The sequence below is a fragment of the Diceros bicornis genome, chromosome 32, assembly GCF_020826845.1.
Source record: "Diceros bicornis minor isolate mBicDic1 chromosome 32, mDicBic1.mat.cur, whole genome shotgun sequence".
Classification (NCBI taxonomy): Eukaryota; Metazoa; Chordata; class Mammalia; order Perissodactyla; family Rhinocerotidae; genus Diceros; species Diceros bicornis.
The window spans coordinates 11,656,367-11,667,625 of NC_080771.1; the positions used below are offsets into that span (position 1 = coordinate 11,656,367).

General features: G+C 41.8%; 1 long non-coding RNA gene across 1 annotated transcript; it reads right to left on the reverse strand.

Moving 5' to 3' along the window:
- Positions 1 to 670: 670 nt before the first annotated feature.
- On the reverse strand, positions 671 to 3,045 carry LOC131396360 (uncharacterized). The gene is made up of 3 exons (XR_009216472.1): positions 2,994 to 3,045; positions 1,882 to 1,925; positions 671 to 735 (listed from the first exon to the last, which is right to left on the reverse strand). It is a non-coding gene; the product is annotated as an uncharacterized LOC131396360 (long non-coding RNA).
- Between the last annotated feature and the right edge of the window lie 8,214 nt (positions 3,046 to 11,259).

Sequence of the window (11,259 nt, forward strand, 5' to 3'; positions counted from 1 at the left end):
ACATGACAATGGGGACACATGTATTACATCCTCTTTTTTCTTTTTTAATGTATGTCTTGGTTTTATTCATGAAAAGACAAAGCCCTGTTCACATTATTTCTTCTTTTAACATTTACACAATTTGTTTTATTACTTGGGCACAAATGCTCTGTGTGTGTGTATGTGTATATTTATTCATGTGTGTGTATATGTATATATGTATATGTGTATGTGCATATAAAATTTTTCCCGAACCATTTGAGGGTAAGTAACATATACCATAGCCCTTGACCCCTAAATATTTCAGTCTGGTTTTTTTCTTTTCCCAGTGAAATTAAGTAATACCCACTCTGTAATACTTATAGTGAAGTGTTTAAAGAACTTCTTATAAAGAGTGTTCTAACAAGCTCCTTGCAGGATGTGTTCTTCAGTGTGTATTTTCTGAGATAGGAATATTCTTACACAACCACAGAAGAGTTATCAACTTCATAAACTTACATTGATAAAATATTTTTAGCTAATCTACCATGGTCTATATTCCAATTTTGCCAGTTGATCTAATAACATCCTTTTGAGCATTTTCCCCATCTAGTACAGAATCTAGTCAAGTCAGGTACTATACTTAATTGCCACGTCTCATTAGTCTCCTTTAATCTGCACCCTATATTTGTGAAGAGTATTAAAAATCAGTTTCCCTTGGTGGAATACTCTTTTGGACAGCCCATGTTGACGTCAATACCAGCCACATCATTTTCTCTGGAGAAACATGAAGGAGAAAAGGTAATAAATATTCAACTCGAGGGTAGAACATAGAGACAAAGGCATGGGTCTGTGCTCATGAACCCCGGCCCTGTGAAACACACCAACCCTCAGTGACAGAAAGTGAAAACTCTCTCTAAAATGCACCACTCCTCCCCTGAGCAGAGCTCTAGAGGAAGAACATGATGTGCTCACACAGGAATAAGGGCTAGCTGTAGAGGACTGTGCTAGTTTGGAGTTGTATTGGATAACTCAAATAGCAGGTGACAGCCATGCTGAACTCCATCCCAGAGCTCCAGTTCTGACCGGGGTACTGAAAGCCATTGGTCATTGCAGAAAAGGGACATGAGCATGAGAGGTCTTTCCCAGAGCACTGGTTCTGATGGAAGTTACAGGACTGCCTTTGTTTGCTGGGCTGCCTGCTGGCTTACTCCAAGCAATTCTCAGATACAGAAAGGACGCTTACCTTACCTTCTGGAATGTACACAGTTAACAGTCTGTGATAAGCAGCAACTACTGCCTGAGTTCCTTCTCACTCTCATTGTAATTAATAACCACAGCTAACACTTACTAAGCACTCACTCCGTGCCACATACTGCAAAGACATTTACATGCATTGTTTAGTTTACCCTTCCGTATAATGCCAGAGGGAGGTAGTACTATGTGTCTCATTTTATAGATGAGGAAACTAGGTTCTCAGCCAGGTTAAGTAACTTACCTAAAGTCACACAGTTAGCAAGTAGCAAAGCCAGAATTCCAACCCAGGTCTGTCTAATCTATAGCCCATCTGCTTAACCTCAGTACTCTCCTGCCCTCATTAATTTAGGAAGCAATAAATCTTGCCTACACTTCCTGAGATTTACAACCTCAGGGTTCATAGTCAGGAGAGTCCCTAGAAAGGGAACCTCATGAATAAACACTGAAAAAAAGGATCCCACACACAGATCTGGGATCTGAGCACAGTGGGTACACGTGAGTCCCAGGCCAGCCCTCAGACGCCACAAATAGAGAAGGAAACCAGATACTCTTAACCTGGGAAGTGAAGGTAGTGAACTAGGAGGCACAGGGTGGTCACCTTCAAGGTCACCAGGCCTCACAACCCACAGAAGAGGCGAAGGCAGTCCCAAAGAGGGAAGAACTTACACAAGCCTGGCCACAGCAAGGGTTCGCTCTGCGTCTGAAGTCCCCTGGGAACACAAGAGGCTGCATCGACCACTGCCCTGACACAGGTACACATGCACAGACAAACACACCTTTACACGCTATGCACACGCACATGTCAGCAAGTGGGGTCTGGCTGGTGTTCTCTTAAACAGCGAGCCCACTGGACTAGCTCACTGTCAGAGGCAGAAAGCAGAACTGGTGGGCCTAGAAAATGTCATCAATGCTGAGATTCCTTTCAAACATACAAAAAAGTGGAAAAAATTTTACAGTGAACATTTATATACCCACCACTTAGATTCTACAATTAATGTTTTTCTATATTTGCTCTATCATATGTCTATCCATTGTTATCAATTTTTTAAAAACCTAAACATCATTCAGAAACTATTTGTGAAAAAGCACCAAGAAATGCCCAAAGTGAGAGAAGAGAGCTACAGAGTCATTACAACCGTAGCATAAAGCTGAACCACTTTTGAGGAAACCTAATTTCTTTTCACGGGAAATACACACAGACTACACAAAAAAAAAGACCGTGATCTGAATAACCAATGCTAGGGATCAAAATTATATAAGTCGGGCCAGTCCCAGTGGCCTAGTAGTTAAGTTCAGCGCACTCCGCTTTGGCAGCCCAGGTTCGGTCCCTGGGCACAGATCTACATTACTCGTCAGTGGCCGTGCTGTAGTGGCAACTCACATACGAAATACAGGAAGACTGGCAACAGTTGTTAGCTCAGTGTGAATCTTCCTCAGCAAAAAAAAATGTTTACATATGTGTATATATATATATATATATATATACACGTGTGTGTATATATATGTCATGCCAAACAGATAATTCCTATAATTACGGAAATTCAATTTGAGCCTGGTGGCATGTAACAGATTGCTGTAGCTTGATTTCCATAAACTGTCTCCAACAGTGTAATCTCTCATGAGCAGATCTTTGGAAAATATTAAAGCAGAGTCTTCAGGAAGCCACCACTGTGCAGTGGAGCCCAGGCCATTTAACACTGGCCTGGCACAGGGCACGAGATTGGAAATCCAGGGAATGGGTGCGCCTTGGGAGGGCACTCAGCCCTGGGATCTCGTACCATCTGGAAGATAACCCTGCTTTGTTCTCTTTCACAGGTGCAGAAGACCACTTGGTTGTCAGGGGCGACGAAGCCCACTGAGCTGAGCACCTCTGCAAGAAAACACAAACACACGGGGCCATCCAATGAAGAAGCAAGTTTAACCTAGCCTAATGGCTGCAAGAAAACACAGCAAAAGTACCACCTTGAAGGGAAAAAGGGGACGCTTGAGGTATACCACTCTTAAGAGAAATCAAGGGGCAGGTCCCATGGCACGTGATTAAGTTCGGCACGCTCTGTTTCAATGGCCCAGGTTTGGTTCCCGGGTGCAGACCTACGCCACTCAGTGGTGGCCATGCTGTGGTAGTGACCCAAATACAAAATAGAGGAAGATTGGCACAGATATTAGCTCAGGGTGAATCTTCCTCAAGCAAAAAAAGGAAGATTGGCAACGGGTGTTAGCTCAGGGCCAATCTTCCTCAGTGACAAAAAAAAAAAGAGAGCGAGAGAAATCAGTGTGCACGTAGGAGGCTTCTGAGGTGCTGATAATGGTCTGTTTCCTGACCGAGGTGATGGTTGATTACGCGGTTGTTTGCTTTACAGTTATTTGTTAAACTGCATGCTTGTTTTTTAAGCACTTTCTCTGTATGATGTTTACATGTCGCAATTTTTAAAATGTTGGGGAAAAAACGTACATACAAGGAATCTTGTCTATGTTTCAGATTTTGCCCACATTTTCGCAGAAGATGTCACTCTCAAGTTCAGCAAAGTTGCAGTTTCTTAATTACTTACCATGTGCCAGGTGCTGTGAGCAGAGATTTACTACATTACAGTCAATCCTCATTATTGGCAGCTGTGTATTTGCAAATTTGCCTCTTGCTAAAATGTATTTGTAACCTCCAAATCAAGACTTGTGGCATTTTCGTGATCATTCACAGACATGCCCAGAACTGCAAAAAATTTCAGTTACTCGATGCACACGTTCCCAGCCGAGGTCAAACAAGGCAACGCTCTGCCTTCTGGTTTCAGCTCTCATGCTGTAAATCGTCATCCTCGTGAGTGTGAAGTGGTCTCTCATTGTGGTTTTGATTTGCATTTCCCTAATGATTAGTGATGTAGGGCATCTTTTCATGTACTAAATAGCCATTTTTATATCTTTTTGGAGAAACGTCTATTCAAGTCCTTTGCCCATTTTTTCAATCGAGTTATTTGTTTTTGTCGTTGTTGAGTTGTAGAAGTTCTTTAAATAATCTGGATATTAACTGCTTATCAGATATATGATTTGCAAATATTTTCTCCCATTTCATGAGTTGCCTTTTCACTATGTTGATAGTGCCCTCTGACACACAAAAGTTTTAATTTTTATATAGTCCGATTTATCTATTTTTTTTGTTGTTGCCTGTGCTTTTGGTGTCAGTGTCAAGAACAACCTAAGAATTTAATAGTGCAATACAGTCCCCCAAAATGGTCTCTAGCCCTAAAATATTAGAAATTCTACATAATCTTCAAGCAGGAATGTCACTATTTCATTTTAAAAATCACAGGTGAATTGAATTGGTAGGTGTGGTTTTGATTAGGAATTGTGTTGCCATTATTGGGAAGGTTGGAGTATTATCTTTGTGTTGTGCCCTGATGAGTAATAAAATAACCTGAGCCGGCCAGTTATAAGGTTTTCCTGGAAGATGTAAAAGTCTATGTCCTCGCTCTCTCACTCAGCAGGTGTGACCTGCAGCACCAATGCAACATGTTTCATTACTGAGTGAACCTCTGTCCTCAGAATACCTTGCGAGAGGCAGAAGGGTGCAGACATGGTCCTACAGAAACAATTAATGAAGAAAAAACTGTCAGGCAAGGCCATCTCAGAAAAGATTGTTACTCTTGGAATTTTAACAGGCCAAATAGTATTATAAATTTTATCTGAAAGGCATATACATGACAACTATGTAGATTAAAAGTTATACCTCAGAAAACAAAGGCAAATTAAATGAACATGTAATTCTCATACAGGAGACAGAGGAAGGCTTGAAATATGCACTGATGGCAACTTTGTGTTTATCCTGATATCAGAGCTATCAAAAGCTTCAAGTACAGTTTCTAGAACATTCCGCTTAACCCCCAAAATATTTTTGTCACTCATTTATGGTATCCATAACGTTACCTATGTCTACTCCATACGGTTTAAAGAAGTTTCTCTTACATTCTCCCCACATTTGAAAGCAGCTCTTTTCTTTTTTGTGGGCTCACATAAAAATGTCGAGCTCACATGGACATGAGAACTTAAAATGTAGACACATTCTCAAGTCACCAAAAACATTTGAAGTATCAAAAATACATTTCTTATTATATTGCTATTTGGGATTTTCAAACTTTTAAAAATCATCAGTCTTTTTCTTAAAATCTAAGTTGACCTTTTTCAAGGTTGTTTTTCGTTTATAGAAGAGACATTGTAATACAATTGATGTGAATCGTACCTATAAATTCAGATTAATGGAGAGTTCTGAGAAAATAACAATGTCAATAACATTTTAGAGTTAGTACTTACTAGGTTGGAGATGAAGATTATAATAAATTTTTCCTATCTTTTTGATGTTGCAACCTATCCAAGTCAACGAAAAACAGGTGTAATATATTTTCCACCAATAGGTGGCAATATTTGCACTATCAGCGTCATCTTTATGAAAGGGAGATCGTTAGAAATAATCTTTTTACAAAAATTTTTAAAAGTTTTTTATTTTGGAAAGTTTCAAGCATACACAAAAGTGGAGAGAGAATGAACCACCGTGTTCTCACCACCCTCTTCAACAGTTACTACAGCCAGTCTTGTACAATTAACCCTTTATCCCCTTCCCCCCATCTGGATTATTTTGAAGCAAATCTCAGACAACGCAGAAATAAAACAGAAAAATAAAGTTGTGATACCACCTGTGAAACACCTGCAAAGAATTCTAGTAGCATCAATGGAATCCTAAAAAATAAATAAACAGACAAATAAGAAACAAACAAAAAGCAAACTTCTTGTTATGAAGATGAAAAGCATTGAATGCTGTATCTTGTGAAACATAGTGTGATAAAACTTTCTACCAAATAGTATAAGAATGTTTATATTCTATTCGGAATATATGCAGGTGAAATTAAAGGCGATACTTTATGTCTGAAGGAGAGAAGCTTTGTTTTTTTTTTCTGTGAGGAAGCTCAGCCCTGAACTAACATCCGTTGCCAATCTTCCTCTTTTTGCTGAGGAAGATTTCCTGAGCTAACATCTGTGGCCATCTTCTTCTATTTTGCGTATGGGACACCACCACAGCATGGCTTGAAGAGCAGTGCGTAGGTCCACGCCGGGGATCCAAACCTTCGAACCCTGGGCTGCCGAAGCAAAGCGTGCAAACTTAACCACTATGCCACCAGGCTGGCCCCAGAAACTTTCAATTTTTTTAAATCAATGACTAAGTTACAGAAATACAAAATACTAAATGATAGAATACATGACATGCACATCCTTCCTTGAGTTTAAAAAAGCCGTAAGACCAAGGAAGAAGTTTTTGCAGAGTGAGTGATTAGATATATAAAGAGAAGACGAGTAAGGGAGGGGAATGGAAAAGTACTGACTTGTTAGAACAAAGCAGTGACAGCTGCTAGCTCTAAAATTAGGAGTAGACGAGAAATTTTCAGAGCACCACCAAACAAATCACAAAGGCTCAATCCACCCGGCACCTTTTGGAGAGATTTTAACCCTAAAAGAATACAAGGCAAACAGCCACTGCCAGAGGATCCCTTGGCAGCTGTTCTCTTCCCAAAATGGCTCACTGAGTTCAGCACGATTTCTCTACAGAGGGCTGCCTTTGAATGACAGCTCAAATAAAAACCATGGGCAGAGAGTGTGTGTGTCTTTAAAGACTTTTGTGTTTTCTATGACTTTCTGAGACTTTCATGATTTCATAGACAATCTGCAAGTCCAGCACATATTACTTATGTCTTCATCATGCTCTTTGAGCTCTTCCAGCGAAGACTCTGGAAATAAAATCATTCCCCGAAGCACTCTAGTTGCATCGTGAAGACCATGAACACTTCCAGGCATCTGGATGGTAGATTCTTTCACCCACCAAAAGTAGAAACTTAGCCAAGGCTACTAAGATTTTTTTTTAATTAAAAAAAGTCCCACATAATGATCTGTAAACAGAGCACCTCAGGATGAATAGAAAGCAATTTTAGGAGCCCAAGACGTGATATCTAGTTAGGCCACTGCCCCAGAGTGACTGAGGACATCACACAAGCCATGTGGGGCTTTAGTTTCCTCCCCCAAGAAGAGGGAGGAGCTGTACTTGCTGCCTTGACTAGTCACTGAAACATCGCTATGGACGACCAAGTAAACTATCATAAACACACTTTGGAAAATTTTAAATCTAAAAAGTTAGCTGGTCCAAGGGTTTCTTTTGCATTGTGTCATTATTGGTTACGTGTTTTTTTTTTCACTAGTGGTGGTCATTTGCTATTTTGATGGCCCAGAATCAATTTCCCGTTCTGCTGGGGACAGTCAGCAAATTTGCCCCTAGGCCAGCCCCTCCCTACAGTCAGTCCTGTGCTTGGGTGCATTTGACCCCAACCTCCCCACCAGGGATGGCATATGACCCAGTGAGGGGCCTGTGGCTTTGGAAGGGGTTCTAGGGGGGTGATGAGTGTCCTTTCTTCTCTTTTCTTGCTGGACTTGAACCTGGAAGGATGGGATGGTGGTGCTGCGGCCACCTTGCCTCCATGTGAAGCCTGAGAAGTTCCTCCCATGGGGGAACAGAGCCAATAGACCAAGAGATGGAGGCCTAAGCGCATGGCTTTAACGTCCGGAATCCAACTCCCCCTGGGACTGCTCAATTATGTCAATACCTTCCCGTTTTGTTTAAGCCAGTTGGGGTTGGGTCTTCTGAAACTTACAATAACAAGGATCCTAACTGACAAGGCACTCACTCAGTAACTTAGCATAAGGTACCTAACAGCATTATACTGGGAAGTTAACTACATCACATCTAACTTAAACTTGGATTCGTTTAGTCACTGACTAGCCCATAGATTCTGGGGCTAGTCTTGATTACTTTTAAATTAGAACTCTTAAATCATGTCTAAAGTGCCTAGTTTCACTTCCTCTTGTGCTCTCAAGAAATCAGGGAAAATACCATTACTTGGTATTTTGAGGATATCTATCATAAGATGTTGGTTACCAAGTGGAGAGAGTTATCTGGGTTCTATATATTTCAGATTAATTGCTACATGGTAGTACTAATGTGGAAATATTTGCTGCAAGGAAATAAATTTGTGGACTACAAATTGGTGTGAAAGCCAGGAATTTGAAAGGGCTCTTGCTTAGTAACTAAACGGAGTCCTGACCATCATCTCTCCAAAAAGCTGGAATACTGGTACAATTTATAGTTTCCACTCTAAAATGCCAAAAATGTAAAGTAAGATGTAGGAAGAGGTTATAAAAGCACATGTGAGGTCAAGTTTTGGAATCACTAAGCAGGCGAAACTTTTTTTTTAACACAACTTACTGTTCAGAAATATTTTTCTTGGTAGTAGACTGAAGCTGTTAGAACCTCCCAAGCCTCCTTTCAGGGAAAGGAGGCACTTTTCCATTATGTTCCCTATGATTCCTTGATTAGAAAATTGTCGTCAGTGTGGAGCACTGGGATTTCTCGACTCCAATATTATGGACATTTTGGGCCAGATAACTGCTTGCTGTGGGGGGCTGTCCTGTGCTTCAGAGGATGTTTAGCAGCATTCATGGACTCTACTCACCAGATACCAGGGGCATTCACCCCCCAGTTGTGACAACCAAAAATATCTCCACATATTGCCAAATGTCCCCTGGGGGCAAATTGTCCCCAGTGAAGGACCACTGGTGTACTGGTTCAGCCACTGAAGCAGAACCATCACCATGTTGGAACTGAGCTGGTTCCATACACACAAGGCTTGGGATACCATCTGGTATGGTCTTTATGACGCTTAATGAAGAAGTTGTTTACAGTGGCTCATTTGGGAAGTTCCAAAAAGTAAAATATGGGCCGATAATCCTGCAGTGGTTCAATAACCAGACTATAATATATTTAGAGTATTTATAAACCATAGGCAATTTCAGTCCAGTAAAGTTCCTTTTCTTTAAATAATTTTAGTATAAACAACAACTACAAAACTATAGTGTTCGTATGATTACACTTATATGAGGTACGTAGAGTAGTCAAGTTCATAAAGACAGAAAGTAGAAGGGTGGTTGCCAGGGATTGAGGGAAGGGGGATATAGGGAGTTTTTGTTTAATGGGTACAGAGGTTCCATTTTGCAAGATGAGGAGAATTCTGGAGATTGGTTACACAACAATATGTGCTTAACACTACCGAACTGTACACTTAAAACAGTTAAGACGGTAAATTTTATGTTATGTGTATTTTACCCCCATAAAAAAAATTAGAGTTCACCTCATTTGTAGTGGAGAGAAAGTGAACATTCTCCACACATTTAAACATCCCTCTTAGTTTATCCCTGGTTGATACACCCAGAGAAGGGCTCTGATTGGCCTGGATTTGAAAATGCCCATGTGTGGACCAATCAAAGTGGACACGGTGGGCACGATGGTTATTATTAATCCCTGACTCAATTAACTCTGGTTAGAGTTGTGTAATCTGTCATGGCAGCTTTCATCCAAACCACATGGCTGGAGTGGGCAAAGAAGCAAGTTCCAGAAAATGGTGGTGAAGGAGGTTCAGGGCAGACAAAATACTAACTGAATAGTTCAATATCCAACCACCATAATTATGATCTAGTGTTTTCTTTCCTAGCTCTCTCCCTGTTGTCACCATTACCAAGTTGAAACTGAGCTGGTTACATACACACAGGGCTTGGGATACCACCTGGTACAGTCATTATGAAGATTAATGAAGAGTTGCAGGGCCGGCCCCATGGCTTAGCGGTTAAGTGCGTGCGCTCTGCTACTGGCGGCCCGGGTTCGGATCCCGGGCGCGCACAGACACACCGCTTCTCCGGCCATGCTGAGGCCAGGTCCCACATACAGCAACTAGAAGGATGTGCAACTATGACATACAACTATCTACTGGGGGGCTTTGGGGGAAAAAAAGGAGGAGGATTAGGCAATGGATGTTAGCTCAGAGCTGGTCTTCCTCAGCAAAAAAGAGGAGGATTAGCACGGATGTTAGCTCAGGGCTGATCTTCCTCAAAAAAAAAAAAAAAAGAGTTGCAGGCTTCTGCAAAGGTAAACATATGATTTATAAAAATTAAGCCTATGTTGAATAAAAGCCTGCACTGCATCGCCTGGCAAGAGACAGGAGTTGACACAGTTAGCTTTATTCATTGCCTTATCAATTAAGGCATTAGATGTTAGAATGTGCTGGACAGGACCGCACCACCATGGGCTTTGGAGTTGGTGAACCTGAGTTCACAGCCCAGCTCCACCACTTTGGGGGGTGGGAGGCGCTTCGTCTCTGGGAGCCTCCATGTTCTTGTGAAAGTTAACTCAGGCAGCAATGTAGAGCATCCATATCAGGCAAGCTTTGGAAGAACAAAGATGCAGGCAAGTAACTGGGGCATATAATGAAGGCATCAGCAGCAGGGAAGATCGGACTCTCACCCAGGCACTGCCCTGCTGCAGGACCTCACAGAAACAGCCACCAGCAGGCCTGAGAGTCCAATGTAGCTTGTGGTAGGAAGACTGCGGCCGGCTCCGAGGACCAGATTATTTTGCTACCCTCTGCTATGTGTGTTCCTTCATCCTCAGCATCACTCGCTCCTCCCTCTCAGTGCCCTAGCTCAAGTCACCCCACTGCTCCCAGCCAACCACCCCGCCCTCCACTCTGCACTTCTCTACCTGATTGCTTTTCTTTATTCCTGACAATCAGAGCCTGATGGTCACTTGCCATACATCTTTTCAGCTTCTGCTTTTGCTACTAACTGAGTCTTCTGCTGTATTTTTCAGCTGAAATTCCCAGGAGAGAATCTGATGGAGACAGCTAATTGCCATCACCCTGATTGGGTGGAGGTTTTTCAGTTGGGTCCTTCATAGGCTGTTGATCCTCTATGGGTGGGCTATTCTGAGCCAGCTCCTCATTTCTGGTTTGGGCACCTGTGGTCCAGGAGTGAGGTTTCATTGTATAGAAAGTGGCCACCTATGACTGCTCCCTCTGCACAGGACCAGGACAGAGCTGTTTTTCAGGAGAGGAGGACTGAGATTATGACAGGTACCACCTTGACCTAGTTCAAAACCCACATATAGAGTAGGCACTCAACACGTGTTAG